The sequence below is a fragment of the Mauremys mutica genome, chromosome 12 (assembly GCF_020497125.1).
Source record: "Mauremys mutica isolate MM-2020 ecotype Southern chromosome 12, ASM2049712v1, whole genome shotgun sequence".
Classification (NCBI taxonomy): Eukaryota; Metazoa; Chordata; order Testudines; family Geoemydidae; genus Mauremys; species Mauremys mutica.
In genome coordinates this window covers 71,191,305-71,218,464 of record NC_059083.1, presented here as the reverse complement: position 1 = coordinate 71,218,464, position 27,160 = coordinate 71,191,305, and the positions used below count along the sequence as shown (strand labels likewise).

At 39.2% G+C, this 27,160-nt stretch overlaps 1 long non-coding RNA gene across 4 annotated transcripts; it reads left to right on the top strand.

Moving 5' to 3' along the window:
* LOC123346162 lies at positions 1-27,160 on the top strand. Of its 4 annotated transcripts, none has more exons than XR_006572936.1 (3): positions 1-87; positions 23,127-23,218; positions 24,087-25,545. It is a non-coding gene; the product is annotated as an uncharacterized LOC123346162 (long non-coding RNA). The 4 variants fall into 4 exon arrangements; XR_006572937.1 differs by lacking the exon at positions 1-87 and adding an exon at positions 21,388-21,558; XR_006572935.1 differs by lacking the exon at positions 1-87 and adding an exon at positions 26,536-27,160 and having other exon boundaries at positions 21,730-23,218; positions 24,087-24,789.

Below are 27,160 nucleotides of genomic sequence, written 5' to 3'. Positions count from 1 at the left end.
AAGACATTTGATGGGCTCCGGAGTGCAGGAGCTAGCATGGTGAAGCTACAACATTCTTTAAAAGTTTCTTCCCATGCGTACAACGCAGTAAGTTTTGCAGCATTCTCTGTTCTGTTACTCTCTAGAAGTATGTGCAATCTAATTTTCTCCATGATGAAGTGGAAGATACACACCTAATATGATACCCCAATTTCACATATAGTGGTAGCTGTTCATTTGTACTATAATGGTAGTTTTATTATATTTTGTTTTACATACACAATTTTAAAAGTATATGTATTCATTAACTTCCGGTTGGTTAGTTCTAGCCATTCGTAAAGTGCCAGAAATTTCAGGGACAATAAAACACTCCCATCTTTTCAGATGCCAAACAAGACCACCTTGGGCATCTGTCTTATAAGTCAACAGAATGGCTTAACCACATTTTGCTTTAAATAAAGAAACCCCTTTGCTATAGGAATTATTTTCTGTCTTCTGAAAATAATGTTTTAAGAAAAAATTTCAGCCCAATTACTAAATTGCTATAGTAAATAAGATGTAACTGCAATAACATGGCTTCAGTAAATACATATTTTACTAGGACTTGCATTCAACTAAAATACAAATGCAAGTTTTGACATGAAAATGTTCCACAATCAAGTATATTATATAATACATGTAACATTTCCTTTTCATAAATTAGAATGTTCAAGATTTAATTCTGTAGAACTTTAATTAAGGGCCATATTGTTTCATCTATATTTTAAAGAAAACCCCTCACAATTTCAGTGGGCTGGGCAGTTATGCTTAAAAACTGATGTCACTTTGTACAACAGATGTTTAAGAATCAATTTTTATGCACCACAGAAGGCAGAAATACACTATAGGAGCACAATGCAAGTTCTCACAGTATTGTTACTTCATTAACATTCATGTTCTCTATTTCTGTCAGAAAGCAACTATTTAGGTCAGCCTTTGGAAAATTGTTTAATCAGAAATTCTTACTGTTCTTTCAAGGGGCAAACTAAACAGTTGGTATAATTGCTTGAGCTTTGGAAAAGCAAAAAAGAAATCAGAAGTTTTTGGGGGATGGGGTGTTTACAGTTAACCTTAACTCATATATATTAGCACTTCATATGTTCAGAGTGCTTTACATACATCAGCTAAATAGTGCGCAGTCACATTTTTGGAGGTAACTAAATATAAAATAAGGATTATCACCTCCACTTTTGAATAGGGAAACTGAGGCAGAAATATGTGGTGATGACGACGAGGAGACAACGACAGGACCACAGAATGAGTCAGTATCAGAGCCAAAGATTAGAATCTAGGAGACCCTGATGCCAAATACAATGCTGGTTCTTCTAGTCCACATTCCCTCAAATTAACTACTGTTGAGGGGACTTGGACAGGATTCAGAAGACTAATATTTTTTCAGGCAGCAAATGCAACTGGAAAAAAAATTTTATACTGACACACAAGATTTGTACATGATTACAGCAGACAAATTAACAAGGCTGCCATTGACTAAGGATATATAAAGCAATCAAACCTCTGTTCTTGCCTGAAGTGTATAAACTGTAGCAAGGACTAGCAAATTTGCATAAGCCGGGTTAAATATTTTAAAGATTTCTTTCATCACCAAATAAATAAAATATTAAAGAAGAATTTCATTCCAGTACGGCAGTACTCTAAACAACACTCATTTATACCCCACTTGTTTCACTCCTGCTATTATTTATTGGGTGCCATCGGAACAGGAGGATATGGGTTTCTCTCAGAGATCACAAAAGCCCTTAATAGTTAGCAGTTTCTTTCAAATGATCACAGTGAGACATATGGTTTGGGAAATAAACACCTGATCTGACACACCATGTTGTAATCAAACTAAGGCCTAAATTCAGGACATCTTTTTTATGATATGGAAGCCCACATAATTCCCTTCGGGAACTTTTGAAAAACAAGCATGCATGGCTTTCTGTGGTGTAAACCCTAGATTGTTACAGACCGACAGCCTTTATGTTCTTGGAACACTGCAGGGAAAGGCTCTGGCAGCGGGAAAAGGCTAAGTCCTTCCCTGTTGCCTCCCCCTACCAGAGACTTTCCTTGCCAGAATGCAAGTTTCTGGTAGCGAGGAGCTGCTGAAGCCTTTCACTGCTTCCCCCACTGCTGGAGCCTTTCACTGACAGGTGTCACTACACACTGCAATGTGGAACACAGCCTGCTTTTTTCTGCAGCAAGTAGTAAATGGGACTTGGGAGCCAAAGTGCCTACGTCACTTCTGAAAACAGAACATTTTTTTTTAATTTTGCCCCTAGTTTTGCTCCGTTTTTGGTTCCTATATGCATATTTCACTAGGAAAAAACAGATTTATCTTCAGTTTTATCTTCAATTGTACCATGAGATTTTGGGCCCTTCTGCAGGTAAAACGCTGAATATAAACTTTTTTTTGTTCCTTCGTGTGCTACCACCCTACTGCAAAACTTGTGAGGGGTCTCTTCATAGGGATCTCTTATTTTTGTTAAGTCACCAGTTGACCGGAAGTGCTTTACAATTTTAGCTATTGTGTGAAGTTATGTTTGTTACCGAGGGTCTACTGTGTGTTCACTTATCTAAATGGGGAAACAGAACATTTCTGGGAGCACAATGGGCTAAATTCTGCTCTCAGTGACCCCAAAATAAATTGTAAGTAGCTCCATTGACTGCTGTAGAATTACTTGGCATTTACACCAGTGTCGATGAGGGCAGAATCAGGCCCAGCATCCACTAAAAGGTCTGGTTATCCTGGAAATTGACTCAACGAATGCTCATTTCTATAGTCAAATATTTCTATTTCTAATCTATTATTATTAAAAATAAAAGGAGGTGTCCCCCCCTAGTTAAGTAAATATCCTGGTTTTGAAAAGAAATGAGTTTCTTCATTTAAAAATAAAAGTCAGCTCTAATTGTCTGCCCAAAGTAGTGGTGCCCAAGTTTGGTATTTAATAACACGTATAGGGTGTTTGGATCTGTGGCTTTCGTTCCAGCTAGTATTGCCGCAAAGTTCAATACACCATAGTATTTTCAGCCAATGTTATTAAAAGGGATTTCATGAGATGAAGTGACCTCTCTGAGAAAATAAACCTCACTGCTAAGGCAAGATGATAAATTGCGATGAACCTGGTCAATAAAGAAATATTTACAAAAGGAAAGAATTGAATAGAGTCTCTTTCTCATTAGCTATCATTCTAGTAGATGAGAAATTGGCTTAAGGTTCTTTTCCCCCTTCATCTGGGCACCATTTAATGAGTTCCATGTTGGATCCCTTTCTCTGTAGCTCAGTGAACGTCAGAAACATTAATCACTGCACCAGTTACACTAGTTTTCATTTATTTTACTGATCATGTTAATACCAGAAGGGTGAAAAGATCTCAGATGTCAGTTGGAGAAGGAGAAAGGTACATTTTGCTCTTCTCACTCTCTAATGAAGACTTACTTTTTTTATTGTTAATCCATGAAGGGACATTGAGTGCATCTGGCACGTAAATATCTTGTGATGCCAGCTACAACAGTGTCATGAGAATACCTGTTCTCACTTTCAGGTGACATTGTAAACAAGAAGCAGGCAGCATTATCTCCTGCACGTGTAAGCAAACTTGTTTATTTGAGTGATTGGCTGAACAAGAAATAGTACTGAGTGGACTTGCAGGATCTAAAATTTCACATTGTTTTATTATTGAATGCAGCTTTTTTTGTACATATTTCTACATTTGTAAGTTCAACTTTCATGATAAAGAGACTGCACTAGAGTACTTGTATTAGGTGAATTGAAAAATACTATTTATTTTGTTTTTTTACAGTGAAAATACTTGTAATAAAAAATAAATATAAAGTGAGTCCTGTACAGTTTGTATTCTGTGTTGTAACTGAAATAAATATGTTTGAAAATGTAGAAAACATAAAAAAAATTTAAATTGTATTCTACTATTAACAGTGCGATTAATCACACTATTAATTTTTTTAATCACGATTAGTTTTTTTAAATTGCTAGACAGCCCTAGTTATAATACTTTAACTTTTCTGAATTGCAGCATCTACTCTCATTAAATAATTATTGTCTGACCCTCTCAGTTTCCCAATACTGTGAACATTTAAATTGATAAAAATTGAAAAAATACTTACCAAAAAAACAACCTAGATGGTCTAAATCAGTGGTTCTCAAAGCCGGTCCGCCGCTTGTTCAGGAAAAGCCCCTGGCGGGCGGGGCCGTTTTGTTTACCTGCCACATCTGCAGGTTTGGCCAATCACGGCTCCCACTGGTTGCAGTTCGCTGCGCCAGGCCAATGGGAGCTGTGGGAAGGGCAGCCAGCACATCCCTTGGCCTGTGCTGCTTCCCACAGCCCCCATTGGCCTAGAGCAGGGGACCGCGGCCAGTGGGAGCCATAATCAGCCAAACCTGCGATTGCGGCAGGTAAACAAACAGTCCCGGTCCGCCAGGGGCTTTCCCTGAACAAGCGGTGGACCGGCTTTGAGAACCACTGGTCTAGATAATACTTAGTACTGGCGTGAGCTCAGGAGACCAGACTAGATAACCTCGAGGTCCCTTCCAGTCCTACGATTCTATAATATTATCCATCAAAACTGACATCTGCCAAGCCTAGTTAAAGCCATGTTGTTGTCTTAATTAGTCAAGTGTAATATAAATTGTTTGAGAAGTTGAGGGAAAAAAGGAGTATAGGACCAGGACACAGAGAAGCGGTTGTGTGTGTGTGTGTTATATCCACTTGTTTAGTTCTACACTGTCTGTATTTTATTTTTGGAAAAACCATATGCAAAAAACTAATTAACCACACACGCACACGGATTGGTCCTGTGAAGTGCTGAAACCCTCAACTGCCACTGAGGTCAATGGGAGTCAGGGTCTTCACCATTTAGCAAGAATGGCTCCAGAACGTCAGACAAAGTGTCTATGCCACGTGTCCGCATGAGGCAGTTTCCTTTTTACAGCAGAATTACAAACCTATGAGAAATGGGCTATGTAATGAAAACACCCTAGAACATACCACTTTAATTCTGGAAATTACAACATGCACATAGGGAACCAGTGAAGGTGACTAGTGAGGCTTGGCATAGAGAGTCAGGCAGACACCCATACAAACTAGCCTAGACACCAACAGATTTATTGTGTTGTTTTAACAATACTCAACTGGCATTAATTATAGTTAACCACTTCACTATATTGCAATCACAGCACATTTTACCATAGTGACATCCTGACCACAATATATCAGTCACACCACTGTGATGTCTTCGTCACAGATTACTTGTAATACCTGTGCTGTTCTGCCACATCACAGATCAAACTGCCTAATATTCTTATTAGTAATCCAAAGTATTTGCCCAGCATTTTCCTTTGGTATATACAAGAAAAACCTTATTACAAATGTAACTGAGAGCAAGAAATAATAACAGAATTAAGCTAATTGTCACTGACTGGAAGGAAAAGTTATCATTCTTCATTGATTTTATGGTTATATTAAATACAAGGCAGTGAATGAAAAAGCAATGATTCTATCTGCTGGTTATGCTCAAAGATAAAATGCAGATTTATGCTTGAAAGATACAAGACACTGGCAGAATAATAAGAACATAAGAACAGCTGTACTGGGTCAGACCAAAGGTCCATCTAGCCCAGTATTCTGTCTACTGACAGTGGCCAATACCAGGTGCCTCAGAGGTAGTGAGCCTAACAGGTAATGATCAAGTGATCTCTCTCCTGCCATCCATCTCCACCCTCTGACAAACAGAAGCTAGGGACACCATTCCTTACCCATCCTGGCTAATAGCAATTAATGGACTTAACCTCCATGAATTTATCCAGTTCTCTTTTAAACGCTGTTATAGTCCTAGCCTTCACAATCTCCTCAGGCAAGGAGTTCCACAAGTTGACTGTGCACTGTGTGAAGAAGAACGTCCTTTTATTTAATATATAATAATCCATTGTTAATGACTTCACCATTTATTCTGGAGTTACTGTGCATGATGTAAAATAATACCAATTCTTCATGTATGCAAAGTTTTTGTAGCCATGTTGGTCTCAGAATATTAGACAGACAAAGCAGGTGAGGTAATACCTTGTATTGGACCAACTTCTGTTTGTGAGAAACACAAGCTTTCAAGCTTACAAAGAGCTCTTCTTCAGGTCCTGAAAAAAGCTTGTCACTCTCACCAACAGAAGTTGGTCCAGTACAAGATATTACCTCACCCACTCTCTCTCTCTAAATTCTTCAGCCATTTGTATTTCAATACTGTATTTACATTACTATTTCTTTATGTTACAATATAATTGAGATCTCAACAGCCACTGTATATGTCTTCTCATTGATTCCTTAAAAATACTGTACCAATTTTAAAATGTTTTGGTTCTCTGACCTTCTTCTATTTTTAAAATTGACATTATGACCTTTTTATTAATTAAATATCTACCATTCATCATGTATTTTTACTATGTCATAACCCTTATAGAAAAGCCCTGTGGAATTTTACATATATATATATATATATATATATATATACACACACACACACACACACACACACCCCTCTACCCTGATATAACGTGACCCAATATAACATGGATTTGGGTATAACGCGGTAAAGCAGCGCTTCAGGGGGGCAGGGCTGCACGCTCCGGTGAATCAAAGCAAGTTCAATATAATGTGGTTTCACCTATAACTCAGTAAGATTTTTTGGCTCCCAAGGACAGCATTATATTGGGGTAGAGATGTATTTTTGGACTAGCCTATAGAATGTATTCAAAGTTAGAACCTCAAAAATATTGCTATATGCAAACCATGAATATTAGCATTTTAGAATTGGTTCCTATCAAATTCTGACGTTTTAAACTAGTTTGCCATTTCAACAGATTTTTCATTTGAGAGAGATGGAGACAGTCGTGTTGCAGGGCTATCTACTCCTTTGTCCTCTTTCTGGTGTCTGAATGTTTCCCCCCCAAGATGACAGCCTCTTCCTTTACCTGTCTTCAGGGACCGGAATTTTATGATTCTTCCAGTCCTAGACAAGATCAAGATACACGACCCAATCACTTACCCTACAGGCCTGACTGGGTTTCAGCCCCTGCATTTCTTCCCTTCAGAAACCTCTGACTAGTGATATTGAACAAAAGTCTTCTTAAAGAAAAAATATTTTTATTCAGTAGCTAGAACAAAGTATTAGAGAAAATGGGATTTTAAAACAGACGGACAGATTTAGCCCCATCTAATCTTACACTTCCTTACAAACTACATGGGATATGCTTTCCTCTTGAATTACAGGAATGGAACAGAACCAACTTACATTCTCTTAGCATGCCCAGCTCCTCTTCTCTATCTTTGGATATGTCTTCACTAAGAAGTAAATTGGGAGATCAGCACCCAGGTTTGCCATACATGAGTTTCTGTGTCCTCAGTGGTTCTACCCTCATCTGTGGATCTGCTAGGGCTTCTGGGGACATACCCATGGCTTTTTGAGAGGCAATAAACTGAGCCACTTTAAGATTCTTTCCCAGTGAGTTGTGGGGGAACTTGTCTGTCCTTCTGGGCGCATGGGGGAAATTGTGGAATGGCACAGGAGGGCTATCAATACCCATTTTAACCCAAAGCAGATGGGTTACCCTTACCAGCCCAGGTAAAATCAGTACTCAGATTTTAGCCTCTAGTCCCAGGCAATCCAGCTAATCAAGGTTGGAAGAATCACTAAACCCAAGTGTGAGGGTGGTGTGCACACTTGTGGACAGGAGGAGGAGCGGAGCCTAGGGGCAACATCCATGTAAAAACCTGAGTAAACTTTGAATTGCAGACATCTCTCTGGGGGTCTCAATCTGGGCTCCCCTTGTTCAAACTGGTTTGGCTTCTCCCCATGAAAGCAGGCTTGAGCCATTAAGGCTTATCACTTTGGCATTATCTCTTAATGACCCTTAAGTCGACTTTTAAAAAGGGCCTTCTCTTTCTTGCAATTGTTGCACAAGCCCTGTTACCCCGACAGACCTCTAGGTGAAATATCCACCCAATTTATGGTATGCTAGTCACAGATCCAGATACAGTATCAATAATTAAAGCACACCCCCATATTCCTGTGTCACATCTTTATATTTTATATATCAGAATCAGGCCCACCTCAATGTCAGAAGTGTATGTCAGGAGGGATAAGACTCTTTTTGTAATTGTAAGGTGAAATCCTGGCCCCGCTGAAGTCAATGAAAACTTTGCTGCTGACGTCAATGGGGCCTGAATTTCACCCCTAGTGTTTAGTGACATGTTCTTCTATTCTGAAATCCTTTTAGTCCCTCCTGGCTTCATCTTTGTGACGGCCTAAACCCCCTCAATTAAGAAATTGAGTGTATTTTCCCTAATTTGGTTTTCTGTATATACACCGGTACCATACAGTCTCTACATTACTCCCTTTGGAGTTTATTTTCCTCAATATCTGAACTGGAAAGGGGAAAAAGACTCAAAATGATTAAATCTAATGTTAAAGGTTGTTGCACTGAAGGAAGCCATGAGAAAACATCTATGGCATCCAGAACGAGATGTTAAACACTGAATAATGTGAAAGCAGAGGCACTGTCAGATTTTTCAACAATATCTAACAAAACAGGCTGTCTGCCTGAAGATTGACTGAGAGGAATAATTCCCTCCATACAGTAGCAGAAAGCCAGCTAAGCAATACTGTGTCAACTATTCAGGCAACATGCTATCTGCTGTGGGGAAAATGTTCCAGTCAATTGTCTTGGATCAGATATTCTAGATCTTGCATTCTGAATGAAAATCCCTAGCAAAGCAAGCTTTACTAAGATACGGCATGACTAATCAAATATGTAATATTTCTCTAACTGTTACAGGAATTGAAAGGCACTGGGATTCTAATGTGCACCATACTTTATCTGTATCTCATGGATTTCAGAGCAGATTCCAATTCCACTGACCTCAACTACCCTAGCTGCTAGTTGAAATATGCTATTTAATTGAAGCCCAAACATTTTGCAGAGATGTATCAGTTTCCACAAAACTTTTATTGGGCAAATTTTTGGGTCCAGGGCAGAGAGAAACTATAGCCCAGTGGTTAGGATACTGGCCTGGCATACGGGAGATCCAAATTCAAATCCATGCTCTGCTTGAGTCAGAATGATCCGGGATGAAAAACTGTGCTCTGGACAGGGGCGGCTCTACGTTTTTGGCCGCCCCAAGCAGTCATGCCCGGGAGGCGCCCCGGAGCCGCGGGAGCAGCGGACCTCCCGCGGGCATGACTGCGGAGGGTCTGCTGGTCGCTCGGCTGGACCTCCCGCAGCTGCGGACGGTTCGCAGGTCCGGCGGCTCCGCTGGAGCTGCCGCAGTCATGCCTGCGGGAGGTCCAGCCGAGCCGCGGGACCAGCGAACCGTCCGCAGTCATGCCTGCGGGAGGTCCACTGGAGCCGTGGGACGAGCACCCCCTCCGCAGTCATGCCTGCGGCAGGTCCGGTAGTCCCGGGGCTCCGGTGGACCTCCCGCAGGCATGACTGCGGCAGGTCCGCCGGCCCAGCCTGCCGCCCCCCCGGGAAAGGGCCACCCCACGCGCATGCTTGCCGCGCTGGGGTCTAGAGCCGGCCCTGGCTCTGGATCACGCAAAATAGGGACTTGAGCCTGGTTCTCCCACACCCTGGCCCCATACTAATCACCCACACTACAGAGTATAACACTGACACAGAAACAAAAATAAATTTCAAAATCTTGAAAGATGCTGCAAGACAGAATTGTCATCCTCTGATCAGCTCTAATGACAACTGTGTACAACCGTGAGATTGGATCACTTATGAAAAGTTTTAGGCAGCACGTCCCTGATGCCATCCTAAGTAAGTTCTTTGATAAGACTTGTTATACTTAACCATTCTGAAATCATCTTTAGACTAGCATGCACTTGTGCAAGGGTGAAACTTTGATTGCAAATAATTAAATGATATATTAATAATTAAATGATGCTGCACACTCAGACCTTATTGCACCCAAAGTAGCAACATCCAACTGCCCAACCACTGCACCAAGATTTTCCATGCGGACATGCCAAGGCATTTTCACCCAAGTTTATGTTGTGGCAAACGGCAGTAAAGGGGCAAGATATTGACAAGTACATGGGTTAAATCCTTAAGATAGGTACAGTCCTACAAAAAGAGAAGATACATTACTGACAGTGGCTCACAATTTAGCTTTCTCTATCTAGTGTCTGATCCTCCAAGGTGCTATGCCCCCTTTTGGAGCACTTAACATATTGCAGAAGGCCTGCTGCAACTGACCCATCAGAAGCCTAATATAAAACTTAATAGGCTTTTTAGTAGGAAATCTTACCACTGCTGATATAAGAAAGATACTTTCAGAGAGTATGTCTTTGTGTTTCATTTGGTCTTCTGTTACTCTCTTTTCAAGGTTGTCTCCTTCTTATGATCCCTGTGTGTTTTAGGTTGCACACGTCAATTCATATTTAATAGAGTGAAACACTGAAAGCCTAAGGAGACACTGGAATCAGAATCAGGACATTTTTAAAAAAACACTGGCTTATGTGGGTTATAATTTGTTTGCGCTGTGGGAATTTATTATAGTGGACAAAAATCTCATTGCATCCCTTTAAAGTTGGAGAAAAAGCAGCTAATGGAGTTGGAGACACAACAAAACATCAAGAGCCAGAACTTTCATTTACACTTTTGCAGCCACACTGAATTGCATGAGTGTAAATTTGAAAATGGCCTTTAGAGGCAAATCCTTCAGTGCTTACAGGAACAATGAAATCAATGAGAGTTTTGCCTGTGTAAGGATGCAGGATTTGACTGTTACATTTTTAATTAATAGTTAACTGATTAATTATAGGTTACACTTTCGTGGTTAACAGTGATGTGTTCTCAAGTAAAACTATACATTAATAAATGTACAAAGCTCTCAGTGAAAGCATGCATCCTGCATTCCTACAGGCTTTACTCACTGAAATAATTAAAGTCAATGGGTTTTTTGTTTGAATAAGAACTGCAGTCCTTGTCCCCTGGTAAACATTTCCATTTGCAGCAGCCCTCAATTAAAAAACATGCCTCTGTACCAGAATAAATATTAATAGATCAAGTAAAACAGTAATTTAATTACTGGAAAGCTCTTACTAACAACCATTAAAATAAGTGTTGGAGGGTTTTTTTAGTTTTGAAGCTTAGAAAATGGGCGGGTGAGAGGAGGAATTAATCTTCAAACTAGTGATGCAAATAAGTGATAGGAAACTACACTACTACAATAGAGAAGCCACTTAGAAAACACCACTGCTTGTATTCCTCTGGCCTATCTATATTTGCATATAAAAGATAGAAAAAATATATTGAATTGTTTTACCATACAACAGAACATGATCCTGTGCTCAATGAACTAACTAGCAAAGGTCCCATTGACTTTAACCATGCGTCATCAGGGATTTAGAAACTAGTGATAGTGGCTTAGTTTAGATTTCCAGATACAGCATTCACTACAGACATTAAAGATGTGGGGGGAGGGGAGGAATTAGTTGTGCAGTGGGAATGCATTTTGATAAAGTATTTGAAGATGTCTGCCTGTCTTTGCAGCTGTAAACTTCTGAGAAAGCCCCAAGATGCTTTGTCATTAGCATCTCAGTCAGCTGCAGTGGGATTTATTTTGGAAGACGTCTGCACAAAAAGTAGCACACTAATTAAAATAGAATTCTTTGCATGTGGATTAGCAATGGCAATTACTTCGCCATATATATTCTTCTTTGCTCGCTTCATTTTTGCACTAGTTATACAAAATTCTGTACTGTGCTGCCCACAATGTTTTGCTAAAAAACAAGTGCAAAAATGGCAATAAGGATAGACAAAGTGCCAGCGTTAGTGTAATGCAGTTGGGTCTTCAAAGCTTTGTGTGGAGTTTAACAAAGTTGCTGCTGACGCTGTAGTCTCATTGAATTATACATGGTGTCAGAAATATTCCTGAAAAATAGATTACAGTCTCCTTCACATATTAAACTTAATAGGAATGCTGCAGAAAAGTAAAGGAAGTTTATGCAGTGACTTTTGATTTATGTAATAACCACGGTGACTGACTAAAGTCTGAAACTTCACTGTTTGACTGGAAGAAAGCCTTAGAAGTTTATAATGCATTGACATTTACAGTCAAGGATGACTGCTACCATTGTCAGTAACTTTAATAAATATGTTAACTTTCCAACTCTTGAAATAATGAGATCTCTTCCCATCTCTGATATTTTGTTATCAGAACTCCATTACCTGTCCTTCCCAGCCCTATATACAATAAAGCATCCACAATGAGACACCTTTTTAAAATGTGATGAAAAATTTCATTCATGGCCTGAATCTGAGCTGTTCAGAGCACCAGAAATTCCCACTGAAGTAAATGCCTAAATTTTCAAGCCTACAGTTCTACCCAATTCTTTACCCCACTGAAGTTGTGTAAGTTACATGGATGTAATTGAGAGCAGAGTTTCAGCCCTATGAGAGTTTTTCCTAAGGGCTGCAGGATTTGATACTTTTGTTTTGGGAGGGAGCATGCGGTAGTGGACAGAACACTGAAATGGGACTCAGGACATCTGGGTTCTATTCCTGCCCCTGCCTTACTGGGTGATCACAGGCAAGTCACTTTGCCTCTATTTCTCAGTTTTCCTTTCTGTAAAGTGGGGATAATTATACTGACCTCCTTTATAAATCATTTTGAGATCCCCTGAAGAAAAGTGCTGTGTAACAGCTAGGTATTATTATTAGAGCTGTTTGGGAAATATTCCCACCCACAATCTTTTTTTAATTAATATTTTTGCTATACTTTCTTGGATTTTTGTTGAAAAATCCCCAACTTTTCATCCCAAGACTGACATTAAAATGGAAGTTGCCATGGGAAATTAGAAAACATTTTTCATTGAAAAAACATTTTGACCAATTCTACCGCTAACCCATTTCCCTGATAGAAAAACTTCTCTCTGACTATACTGTATCAACATTCATCTCATAGAACCAGGCCTGTCTGGATCACAATTACACTGAAGGGTGATGAATATAAAAAACAGCATCAGCCTGGAACAAGGCTCTTCAGGCCCACCACAGATTAAATGTACAACAATCTTCCTCTGTATATGAATCTGTAACATGGAACTTTGTAAATAATGGACAAATGAATTCATGGCTATTAACTGTACTTTCCTGATGCTTAGAACATTCTGTATTACCTTCATAGATCATAAATAGGTCCCTAACAAATTCACAGCCATGAAAAACACGTCACAGACTGTGAAATCTGGTCTCCCCGCATGAAATTTGGTCTTTTGTGTGCTTTTACCCAATACTATACGGATTTCATGGGGGACACCAGCCTTTCTCAAATTGGGGGCCCTGACCCAAAAGGGAGTTGCAGGGGGGTCGCAATGTTATTTTAGGGGGGTTGCAGTACCCTTACTTCTGCATTGCTGCCTTCCCAGCTGGGCAGCTGGAGAGTGGTGGCTGCTGACTGAGGGCCCAGCTCTGGAGTCAGCAGCGCAGAAGTAAATGTGGCCATACCATACCATGCCATCCTTACTTCTGCACTGCTGCTGGTGGCGGCTCTGCCTTCAGATCTGAGCTCCCAGCCAGCAGGCCCCGCTCTCCAGCTCGAAGGGCAGCGCCGATGACGCCTGCAGCAGCGCAGAAGTAAGGGGAGCAGTACCACAGCCCCCCCTACAATAACCATGTGACCCCTCGACAACTCCTTTTTGGGTCAGGATCCCTACAATTACAACACTGTGAAATTTCAGATAAAAATCGCTGAAATCGTGACGACATTTACGATTTTTAAAATCCAATGACAATGAAATTGACCAAAATGGACCGTGAATTTGGTAGGGCCCTAATAATACATTGTAATTTCTACTAAGCAGCAGTGTTATATAATGTGTGTGTATATATATACACACCCGCTCTACAGTTATATACTTAAAGTTATATATTTAAGTTTAATTCTCAGGTTTGATTTATTTTGTATGGAAAAATCATTAAGATTATACAAACACACACCTCACTCTTTCTTACATGATTTTGGTGTGACTTAGGTCTGGAAAGGCTGTGACAGATATGGCAATTTCCTGCAATATCCTAGACAAACTTTACTGAATTAAGTTAAAGCTTACTGTAGTAGATGTACGTATCACTGTGGGCCAAGGATTATATGTAATTACATGGGGTAGGGGGACCACAGCCCTTCAGGAACTATGGACAGGGCAGCCTGGGAGGGTGCGATTAGGCAAATTCACTCAGGTTTAACACCTTCCAAAAGGCAATACAACCTGGAGATACTTGAATACACTGGTTCAAACTGGATTCTCTAAAGACCAATAGGACTTTTGCATAAATAGCCTGAGTTTAAACTGACCCAGGGCCTGCTTTCTGATCCATGGACAGGACCTTCTATCCAAGGCAGCCCCCCAATACTTAGGGAAGGGTTGGAAAGACTAACACTGACCAGAGCCCTTGTAGAAACAGTGGGGGACGATCTCTGGTAAGCTTATTCGCACGTGTGTAGGTTATTGTTTTTAATATTTTCTTTGTAATGCTTTCATCTTCAGAATAAATGTGCTTGCTTAGAAAAAGCTGTGTGGTAACTTAAAACCGTGGGCAATTACCCTGTTCATAGCTTTCAAGGAGAAAACAAAGTGGAGACGCTGGCCTGTTTAGACACTGGGTCTAAAGAGGCCAGCGTCTTCACTTTGCTTTCTCTTACTGTCTTGCTGGGGATATCACATCATAGGCAGAGAACTGTGCAGCCTGAAAATACTCCAGTCAGGAGGGAGAGAGACACATGTCTCCACCCAAGAGTGGTGAGACCTGAAGAGCCGGAAGCCTAAGAGAAGGTGCCTTTGCTGGGCAACAGAGGGGAAATACAGGTGCAGTTGACCTGAAATGTGGCAAAGGTAACTTCGAATCCTATTTTAACCTACCATGTCAGTTTTGCTACTTTAAAGAAACAACGGATTAAATCCTGTAGTCCTTCCTGTAGTCCGTCCTTCTATGGTCTAGAAAGGAATATCTAAATTCAGCTCTTAGCAATATCTGTATATATTAAGGATTATTCCATCATGGAGAAACTCTAGATGCCCACCAGTGTAACTGAGAATAGAATTTGGCCCTCAATCCCAATTCAGATGGCAACGAAAATTTTATGGCTCATTTTCAGGCACAAAAGAGAAATTTCTTCTCTCCATTGCAACTGTGAATATCCTTTTAATGCAAGTTACACTGATGTAATTGAGGCTAATTTAGGACAAATCTTTGATTTTTAAATTAACGAGAAGAGGTTTTTTGGATTTAAAAATTCCCCTGCAGTGTCTGCAGCTCAGACACTGCAGCACTGTAATAGCCCACAGAATTAGCAAATGAAATGATCGGTTCAATGGAAAAAAGTAAAACAATTAAACTGTGAAAAGTTGATGAGATTTTTAAGGATCTTTCAATTGCAATAATCTCCTGTTATTTTAGTAACAAGCAAAAAATGTAATTATTTAGATATCCTGTACATGATTTTTAACCTGATAATCCACCACATTTTCAAAATTCTGTAAGTGACTTCAGCTCCTAAATACCTAGGTCACTTTTGAAAATAGGACTTAGACTCCTAAGTCACTTAGGGCAAAATTTCAAAAGTGCCATATCCCTTGGGGCTATCTCCAAGAGTATCATCAGATTTCTGCACTTGTGGGCAAAACTGTAGCTCCCATCCCTGCCATCCTTCTAGGTGCTTCAGATAGACTAGCTTATTTTGTTCATCACTATAATATAAGAACATGATAAATAAATACCTCCTTTGATTTTATCCTTGTATATCAAACAACAAGGATGAACACAATGAAAGGTTGAAAGGATTAAAAGGTTTTGGCATCAAGAAGGTGGTTTCAGTTTAAACGACCAACATTTTCTAGGAATTCTAAATACTGCCATGATGGAAACCATTTTAGTAAGAACAGAGAGCAGAGACTGGCCTGAGCAACTAATTCAAATTGCCAATCTGGGTCTTAACTTTCAATGCTTCACGGGTTTGGGGATTTAGATTTTTGGTTTAAGCTTCTCTTATTTAGAAGAATTACAATGAAAATTTAGGAATTAAAAGCAGCAGTTAATGGAATCCCTAAAGTAATTAAATTTTAACACCGCATACAGAAGTTCACAATGCAGAAAACAGAGCAGCACTCCAGAGAGTAATCTTCTTCCATAAAGTACTTTATGTATGGTACACATCAACTATGCTCAACTCTTGTTTACACTTCTATATAAAACTAAAAAGCTCAACATTTCAGCCCAGCCACGCTTTAATCCAGGATTTTCCAGAGGTTGTATTTCTGCTCTTGGTTACACCAATGAAAATGCAAAGTGGTTCCCATGAAGTCTACGGAATTACTCTGGATTTATACCAATGTAACCATGAGCAGAATTTGACCCACGTGTTGTGTTCACATACAGTGGGGGTTACCAGTTTTTGTAAGTTATTGTTAAGGGCTTTTTCTGGTCTCCATTACTATAGTACCTGAGCACCTAGTCTGCTTATTCTTACATAGCATGAAATCTATGCCAAATAAATCGGCTTCTTGTTTGTTTTAAATTACTAGATTAGCCTAATTAGAGAGAGTGTATAATGTTCCACCTTTTATTGAACCTACAAACAATACAAATGTTAAATAGCACATGAAGAGCCTTTGTAAAGCATGAAATAGCTTCAGGGGTTGCCTACGAAGTAGGATGTAGCTTCAATGTTTCTCCACCTATTTATATGGATTCCTGACCCATCTCCAGTTTCCTGGTCTCATAACTCTTTCTTCATTATTTAAACAGAATTAATTTGTTTTCTAGTGGAATACATAGATATTCATACTACATTGTTCTCTAAAAATGTCTACAGAGATAGATTACCCTAAACAATGTGACAGTGATTTAAAAGCCTTAAGCAAGTCTGCTAACAAGTCCATTAGCACATTTTTATATTTCCACTAAGGATGTTTCTTTATAAGCCTGTAATAACATTCCCAGCTGGAAATATCTTTTTAGATTCAAATATTTAATGTGGAACCAACCAGGAGTTTGTTTTTTCTGCATTCCGTATCAAAAGGCATTATACAGTGTATTAATGTGATGTGTTGTAATAATAGCATTATCTCCCCTTCAGAATGAAATTGTGTGGGGTTTTTGCTCAAGTGTCTAGAGGCCACCATTGGCATAGTCTCATAAATGGGAAAATAAATATTTTTCCTCCTTTAGCCAAGACAAAGGTTGTTGCTGATGAGAAGAGAGTGTAGTGCCTGAAATAAAAATGTGACCATATGAAAAAGACAACTTTCACTGTTGGCAGAAATACTTCTTACCGTTTACGGTTTAGAAAGGGATAGAAACAGTAGGCAGTCAATACATCTCTATTTAGCAATAAACAGATCAGAGAGCCAGATGCACAAAGCAAGATGTGGAGTAAAGAGACTCTCCAATACAATAAAAAACAAAACAAAACAACAAAGGGTCATGAGCATTAAATTGATGGTAAGGAAAATAAACAGTGTGTGTTCTGCAAACAGTATTGCTCCAAGCAGGTGGCACTAATCACATCATGCATATAAAAACCTCACCATTATTGAGAGAGAGGGGAATTTTTCCTAGTTTGTATACCACAGACAAAGCACCAAATAAATGACTGGGCTACTTTAGAGTTAACAGGGAAAGATTTGAGGGGAAAGAAAATGTAGTAGATAAATGGTTTTTCAGAGGAAGATTTGCCTTCAAGCACAAAGAAAGAGGAGATAGGTGTAGAGGGCCTGATTCTCTGTTGCTTTGTACCTTGTGTTTTCACACCAGTACTAAGTTAGTATAAAGTGGTTGTAAAATACTACAATCAAGGATCAGGCCCATAGAATAACAGTAATAGAATCAGAAAATTCAATGCATTTAAGTACTCTTTGCTGAAGAAAATTGGTAAAAGCCATTTTTTAAATATGAAACTGCAGCCTGGAGATCTTCACAGCATTATACTCACAGCCAGTGTGAAGATTTAGCCTTCAACCTCATGCCTGGTAATATCGCCAAGAAATAGAAATATCCCTCTCCTGATATTTGATAGTTAATTGGCAATTAAGTAACAAAGTATCAGAGCCAGGATGCAAATAAATTGATAGTGATCAGTTATGCTGGAGAATATCTTCAAACATGTGGCTTTTACATCCAGTGTAGTTACCTCAGGCTGCAGCAAAGAATAGTATCATGGATTGACCAAAAGAGCCGTATACCCAGCGTAGGATACATTTGACTACAACAAAATCCATTAAACCATAATTGTCCAGTTCTATACCTAGCTTCTTGCACATAAAAAAATTATTGCTAAATGGGAAAGTTCCATCACAGTCCCATTGCTAATGGGCTAAAGACTGAAGAAGGGTAACAAAAGCAGCTCATTTATTTAGAAAATCTCAGGATGGTGCTGATAAAGGGTCATTTTAGAAATGAATTTAGTAATTGTCTATATAGTTACAGAATATAGTTCTGATTTGAGGCATGTCTAACAATACAAGATTGGTGCCCTCTCTGAACACAGATGAAGGGACATTTAAAAGTACAAACTTGGAGTCAGTGGAGGCCAGATATCACACTGGCCTCTGAACACTTTTCCAATCTTGTCGCAGCGCTGAATTGGATCCAAAAGTTTTCTTATATTCAATGGCAATGGCACAATCTTAATGGAGTTTAATTAAACACTCCAGGGAGCATATCAACACTTTCATACAGTGCAGAGTACTGTTATGTACTGGCTTGTATATATACATGTAGCCCTTACTTTTTACTACAGGAAATATCTGAGAGCTGATTGAGTGTTGATTGAGTCTACTAGATGAGTTGCATCTTAAGGGGGGTCACTGGATAATGGCATACAGTTTCCTTACAATGTAAGTGTGTGTGTTTAATTCCGCCATCCCATGTATGTAGTCAGCTGACACAGGGTCTGTATGGAACTAGAGCTGTGTGAATAACTGGTTTTTCAGTTCACTGGCAGTTTTGAAAAAAAAATAAAAAACATAAAACATTTTGATTTGAAACTAATTTTTGGGGAAAAATCAAAAAAGCTGGGAAAATTTCATTTAAGGTATTTTTTAATTAAAGCAAATAAAATGAAGATCTAGTTTCAAAAAAATGGCGGAGGGGAGGGAGCCCTCCTTATGTCCAATAAGCCGGTAGTTACGGCAGTCACCGGGGATGTGGTAGACGCAGGTTTGAATCCCTATTCTGGAGCGGGGACTTGAACTCAGATCTGCCCCCTCCCAGATGAGTGCCCTAACAGTCAAGCTATGGGATATACCGGGGGTGGAGTGCTCTCCACCTTTTTCATTTAGTAGAAAAATACTTGATTAATCACTGAGCCACAAGGAGAGAGCAAAAATGACCCTATAGCCTGGTGGCTAGGGAACTCTCCTAAGAAGGGCTAGAGACATCTAGGTACTAGTCACATTCCACATTCCAGGGGAGTGCCCTAATCAATGGGCTTGTTGGGTATAAAGGTGGAGGGAAGGAGGCTGCTGCCGCCACAACCAGCTCCTTCTCTTCCTCCTGTTTTGTGAATCATTTTAGCTTGAAAAATCGAATTGTTTTGGTACTGTTTGAAATGGTTCATTTTGACATTTCAGATTTTTTTTGTTTGACTGAAATAATTTGTCAAAATCTATGTGAATTCATTAAATGTTTTGGTCGAGCTGAAACTACACCTTTCATCAAAAAAAAAAGTTTGAAAAATTTTGCCCATCTCTATATGGAATTCAAAACAAATCCACAGAATACAGTTCCCATAAGCCACAGAACAGTGTCAAAAAAACTTAACCCTACATATTTTATTTTCACTTTATGACAAAGATACTTTGAGATGCTCCTGGTTGGTAACACAATATGGTCTGAAGCAGAAATATCACACACACACATCTACAAAGAAGTGTGCATTTGGAATCAGAGACCAGGCATTATTAGAGGGAGAAGAATAATTTTAACATCATCAATAATCTTTCGTACCCTACTTTTGTCGCACCCTGGGGTAAACCAGCTTTCTCCATACGCTACTAATGCAGCCAGTGTCTTTGATTGTCATGCTGGCAGAAAACTCAAGTATTTTCTCCCAGATTGCCTTTCATAAGAGGTCACATGTTGTTTTCCCTAAAACACACACACACACACACACACACACACACACACACACACACACACACACACACACACACACACACACACACACCCTCCAAAACAATCAGAGATGCTTACAGAAAGAAGTATTGCGAATACGCCGTATTAAACCGGAATATACTTTCCCATGCTTGCTTCTCAGCACCATTACAGTTTCAAGGTTACTTTGGCATGCCTTCCTTAATGTCATACTTAAGACAACCTTAACTAAGGGCTGTACCAAGATATCCCAGCTGGTGGTGGTATTACAGTGTGTCTCAGGTCATGGACATTGAATGTTTTTCAGAGTCGCTCACGATTATAATTTCTGTCTCTGGGTAAGGTGGTTTGAGTTACTTTCTTCTCTGTACTCCACTTACATCTTATTTTCAAACAGGCCTTGCCCCACATGGTTAGCTTTGTCGTAGCTTCACAACCATGCTTTTGAATGTTAATTTTCCTGACTGGAGGTATCAACGTGACTCTAGTAAACTGTCTTTAAAAATGCAGAGATCGTTTCCCGATCATTCAATTTTAAAATTATGTCTCCACTATTTCACAAGTGAATTATTAACAGATTAAAACTAATATGTCAGACTAACATAAAATCAAGGAAAGTTTGACTCATCTGCACAACCATTAGCTGCTTTCCCCATTTTTTCCCCCACAATCCTATTACTTCCACTTCACATCTAATACCGCCAATCCTAGAATAAGAGTGTCCATATGGGCAGTTATACCAGTATAACTATAGTAGTTGTGATGCATGACCAGAAACGGTTAAACATCCTGCAAAACGAATTACTCAAATTCAACCCTTAAAGACATATGGGGAGATAATGTTTGTGCTTTTGTGTATTTACATATATATGGGTAGTGGTCAACAATGTAATCAACAGTCCCTGTCTATGCTGTATTCTGTTAATTCAGAGATCAAAAGAACATCCTAGCATTTAAATGAACTGTAAACATAGGATAGCGATGTATTCATCTCTCTTTGAAATGCACAGCCAATTATCTGTGAATGGTGAAAAACAGGCAATTCCTTATGTTAATTTGTATAACTAAGTACAGTGATGGACCTACTTCAAAGTCGCCCTGATTACCTGTTGTAAGCCAAGGGACTCCAGCCTGTCAAAGGAGGCTTGAAATTGTATAAAAGATGTTTGGGTCCCACTCCTTTTTATCTCAAATCTGCTTGAGGTTTCATGCAGGGGAAGCCTAAGCCATCAGGACAGAGATCCCAGTTCTGACTGGACTGCCCTGAAGATAAACATTGGACTATAACCTATGGACTAAATTCTAAAAGAACTCTTTGCAACTACAAAGCTTACCATCGCTACTATGAATCTGAATCTCAAGATTGACTCGTGTCTGTATGTATATTGATCTTTTAACCATATTCTCTCTCTCTTTTCTTTTTAAATAAAATGTTAGTTTAGTTAATAAGAATTGGCTGGAAGCTTGTATTTGGGTAAGATCTGGAATATTCGTTAACCTGGGAGGTAATGTGTCCAATCCTTTGGGATTGGTAGAACCTTTTCTTTTATATGGTGAATAAGATTTTCATTAATCCTCATCATATCTGACTTGGATAACTAGATGGAGGTCTGAGGCTGGGTTACTTCAAGGGAACTGTGGTTTTGGACTTCTAAGTAACCAGTGAGGTATAACAGAAGCTGTTTAGTGCTGGCTTGGTGAATCTAAGTATTGGAATATCCACCAGCTTTGAGGATTGTCTGCCCCATTCTTTGCAGTTCACCTGAATTGAGTGATCTCAGCTGGCTCCCCTGGGATCCTGGTCACGGTAGTGTAAATATATTGGGAAATTTTCCCATGTAAATAAACCCTAAAGCAAACATGAATGCAGCTTGCTTCAGAGGTTATAAGCCAAGAGTGGTAAAAGCTGAACCTTCCCATGCAATGGAGAGAAAAGTTAGTTAGTGACCAAGACAAAATGTGAAAAATTGCTATTGTGCAGGATAATACTGCTGAGCTAAATAGACTCCACAGCCTTGTAAATGACAGAGTAGAAACCAACAGGACATGGCTGGAAAAGCAAGAAACTAGAACAAAAGTGCGTTCAGAAATCCCATTTCATGTGATGGGTCTGAGAAATCGTTTACAAAAAGTTCCAATGATGCAAAGCAGCATTAGTGCGCTCAGGCAACATCCACAGTCTATTAGTTTTTCCAACAATGAAAGAATAGAGAGGTATGAAAGGTAAATAAGCCAACAGAATGCAAAATGCACAAGTATGAGCAATCTACTGGCCTTTCCCTAGCCCCAGGATTTCTTCTGCCCTTATGAAAAATTGAAAATAAACATTGGAGACAGAAAAGCTTAGGAGTTAAGCATGCAATGAAAAACAAACAACTCCCCCACTTTATTTAATAAAAGAAGAGCTTAAACCATAAAGCCAAAACTAGGACAAACCATACAGAGAAAGATTCTCTGTATTTTCAAGCCTCAGGTAGGGACTGCAGGCTGACATCACCCTGAGTATTCCTGTATTCACGACATGACTTGTTTATTTGAAATGAAAACCTCAGTGGCAGATTAGTTTTAAACTATTTGTGTTTCCCATTTAGGTTTAATATTCTGTAACAAAGTTCAAAAACTGGGACAGAACTTGTACTGAAAAAAGTGATAGTTTCAACAAGCAGTAAGTTCCCAGCAGTCCAGGTGGAAATGAGATTTGCATAAATTCCATTATGATTTTAATGTGTATTTTTGATTTTACTTAATGCCATGTTTTGCAGCAATATATTGAATTACAGCTGTGCTGTTTGTGCTATTAGGTAAGTAGTTTGGGTTCTCTCCTGGAGCCAGGTAAAATTATAAGTTTTATCTCACCAGGATTTTGAGAAATAGCCAATATAGTTCCTGAAATGGCAAAAAAAAAAAAACTTCAAAACCTCCTTTAATTGTCTCCTTTCCATAGGACAAAAACCACTGGAGGAATGAGGCCTTAGGAGACAAATTCTAGGACCATAAGATAACCTCGCATCAGGGCACTACATAGCATGTAAACAGGTAGGAGTGGGAACTGCCTTGAATAACTCCTTTGACAGACTGAAAATCAGAATGCAGAGGTGGAGGGGTGGCAATTTGCACATATACATGTGTAAAATATATATTATTGTAGTGTACAAGCAGGAAAACAAATACATAGTATCAACTATTCATACTCCCCTTTCAGTCCCCACATCTCGTCTCTCCACATTAGAAGATTGCTTTCTTTTATGAGGGAATTGCTGTTGCAGTCTGTTGTAATGATCAAACACACTGCATCTCGTATTACGGATGTTGCAACAATACTATAGCATAACATGGTATTTTAAGGGTCACGCGCCCCACTAGGAACACGCTTTCTGACTGAACCTACATGACTGACAGCTTTTAAGATCCTTTTTAAACCCATTTTCTTCTCCTTGCCCTAAAGCTTATTTCAATTCCAGTAAAGGAATCAGATCCCACATCTTGAGTCACCTAGTTTCCTATATGCTCTGTTACCCAAAATGCTATTTGTTTCCTATTTGTCCTCTACCCAACATATATACTGATATTTCTTGTATATGATACAGCCATAGTAAAAAATAAATAAATAAATAAATAAATAAATAAAAAATACCACTTGTACAGCAGTCACACTTAAGAAATTCATCAATTTTACCTTACATATATAACAGTCTCAGTCTTTCCTAGGTATTGCTTATTGTTAATCTCTTTCTATAGCTACAGTATAAAGTTGTCTTGGTACTTAAATATAAAGGTATATATTTCTAGGCTTTATATGTTCAAGTTTCTGTACCAACATTAACAATTAATGTATCTAATACTAATGTATATATTAATATATCCTCACCTACACAGTTTATTTGCATTCATATGTACCATGCAGGCCATCATCTTCAGGGAGTTGCTCATTGGTCCAGTTTCTCTCAGAAGGCTGAGCCAGAACAGACATTCCCTTGTGCACTCAGAGGACTCTCAGGACCCAAGAAAGAGGCACATAGTGCGACAGATATGGCAATTTCCTGCAATATACTTGGAAGACCTTATTGTATTAACTACGTATTATTGTGGGCCAGGATAGTATGTAACCTCTCGGTGGGTGACTGCTGGAAGCCAGAAGCTTAAAGTGGCTGTCTTTGGTGGACTCACATAGGGAGTGGCATCAAGAGTAGGGGAGCACAGATGAGCAATGAGTACTAGTGGGCTATGCTAAGGGCTCAGAGCCAAAAACTCACTGAGTTTTAAACCTTGTTCCAACACTTACATATTGTGTAACTTCGGCAGTCACTTGACTTCTCTGAGACTCTGTTCCCTCATTCATGAGAAGGAATAACTTACCTACATACCTCACCTGGGGCTTGTGAGGGTTTGCTGACATTTATAGTGCTTTAAAAATGTAAAGTATTCTAAATATTATTATTTCCTAGTTCCACTGCTCCCTTGAAGACCCTTCCCAAGCATTTATGGAAATGGGAGAGCCAGCCCCTGTTAATGCCCTGGATGGAGAAAGCATACAAGCTTGCCACCTTTTAAAGATGGTGGGAAGGCAGGTTGCAGGATACCATAATCTCCCTGAAAGACAATCAAAGGTAATTTAGTGTGTCTGTAACCCAAGAACCTTTTAATGTCAACTGGCAAGAGTGTGCAGAGGGGTTACGTGAATTTTCTTGGGTTTGCCATGTATATTCTAGTTCAGAGTGTCACATGAGGTCTCAAATAAGAGCCAATATCACAACAGTCATCGATACCATTGCAAAATGCATGTGCAGATGTTGTGTAAGGAGTTATGTATATACACTGAAAAATATGTTCTTACAGGCCTGCTGGTGACTGGTCCCTAGAAACAAAGGTGAAAAACTGGTTTGCTGGCAGACAAGTAAAGTTAATCTAGATGAGTGTTTATATATAAATTAAGTATTTTGTAATTCATAATGGGTCTATCATCTGTCTGAACTGAAAGTTAATGAAGGATTGTGGGAACTTCAAAGAAAGAAACTAACAGGAAGAGGAAAATGGGAGAAGAGAACTATATCTTGAGGTACACTACAAAGATTTTTCTACTATATTTAGGAGACACAGAAGATACCCCTCATGAAGGAAGTAAATGGACAGTGAGTTTTCCCTCACAAAAAAAAGTGTTATCAACCAAGCTGGGCTGAAAAATGCTGGTGAAAACTTTGAGTGAGATAAGCTTCCCCAAACAGAAGGTTATGCGAGTTAAATTTAGTCTCTAAAAAGCATGTTTTGGGTTTTTTTATATGTAAGCATTTATTTCCAATATCCTTACTCATTATCAATTTAATCTCTATTCTTGGATAATAAACTTATTCTTTTTTTCACTATAAGTATATCTCAGTGCTGTGATGTTAAGCAAATTACTGGTCCTCAGTTGAATTTTACAAGCTATTATGTACTGATCCTTTGGGAACAGCAGGCCTGGTAATTCTGTAAGCGTTCAGTGGATAAGTGGCTGCACACTGCAGGGAATGCTCCAAGGACTCAGGGGTTGGTATGTGCCTATCTACCTCTACAGAAAGCATGAGGACTGTGGAGGTCTGGAAGGCAATGCTTGTATCGCCAGGTGTCAGTGGTTTCAGAGAGCTGATCCAGAGCAGGGACAGACAAGACTTCCTCATGCTAAGGGCAGGTGGTGGTGAGGTGCATCACAACCCCAGGTGCCCCTTGGAAGCATCACAGTGTCCTGAGATTTGGTAGAAGAATGGTAAGCAAAGTTGAGTGGGAGCAAGGTTTCTGCATCTGTGAGGATGGAGAGGAACAACAGTCCCTGGCTTCCCCCAAGCTAGCTAAAGTTTTCTCTCTGCAGTTTAAATGAGCCTCAGAGAGTTCAGAGTTTGATGTGGAATTTTCACACAGCCTTACTTATTATATACCTTTATCATTACCAGCGTATCACAGTTCATTTCTATGAAAAGCTCTTGGGAGGGTTTTTTGCCAGCAGTACTTCACCCTTGAAGATTTTTTAAAAAACATATTCTTAACATATATTTAAATACATCTTTAAATATGAGCCTCATTAAAACAACAATTAGAAAGTTATCCATAATACATCAGTGGCCATACTTCAGCTCTTCGTTGTTCAAGTGTGTCACCCCCATAGAGCCTTAGGGTGCTTTAGAAATTATAATGCAGTTTACATCTCATTGTAATACTAATTTAACAACTGGAAAAAGAATATCAAATAAACTTATCTGCAACTATTAAGAGATGTTTACACTGTTTGCTAATGCAGCATTAAAATATGGTCTGACTACAACAGTGACTCTATAAAAATAAGAATTGAGTATTGCCACATCTTGTCTTTTCCATTGTTACAGGCCACATTTGCTCAGCTTACAAGAAGAAATGTGATTTCACACAATCACAGAAGGCAGAAATTAAAGCCTTATTTGATCCTCTCACCAAAACAGGATGGTTTTCTACAGTACATTTTCTTGTGGTCTTTCTAGTTTTCAGAAGTCTCAAGTGATGGGGCCGACTGCATTTGTGACCTGATGAGGGGCTATGATGTGCAGCATTAGTGATAACTGTGGAGAACTACATGGTTTTGGATTAACTACAATATGAACTTTCAGAATGGCTCGCTGAGGAAGAGAGGGCTAGGTTTATTCAACATGGCATTTGTTATGTACCATGGCAGCTCAGAGGAACACTGCCCTTACCTTCTGCAAGTAAAGGAACTTTCAAAATTGCCAGATCTCTATAACATCCTCTCAACTCCTGCCACTCCGTAGAAGGGTCAGAGCCCCATTGCCTTAGGCCCTAAAAGCTCTGAAATTAGACAGTTGTTCCCCTCATTTCTGCATGATCAATGTTTTCTACTAGCTGGAACCATTTATTTATTTATTTATTGGGTGAAGAAATTTCATGGGAATAATTGTGGCTTCTCACTTTAAATAGGAACTTTAAAAATATTCATCTGCACTTAAAATATTTTGATTC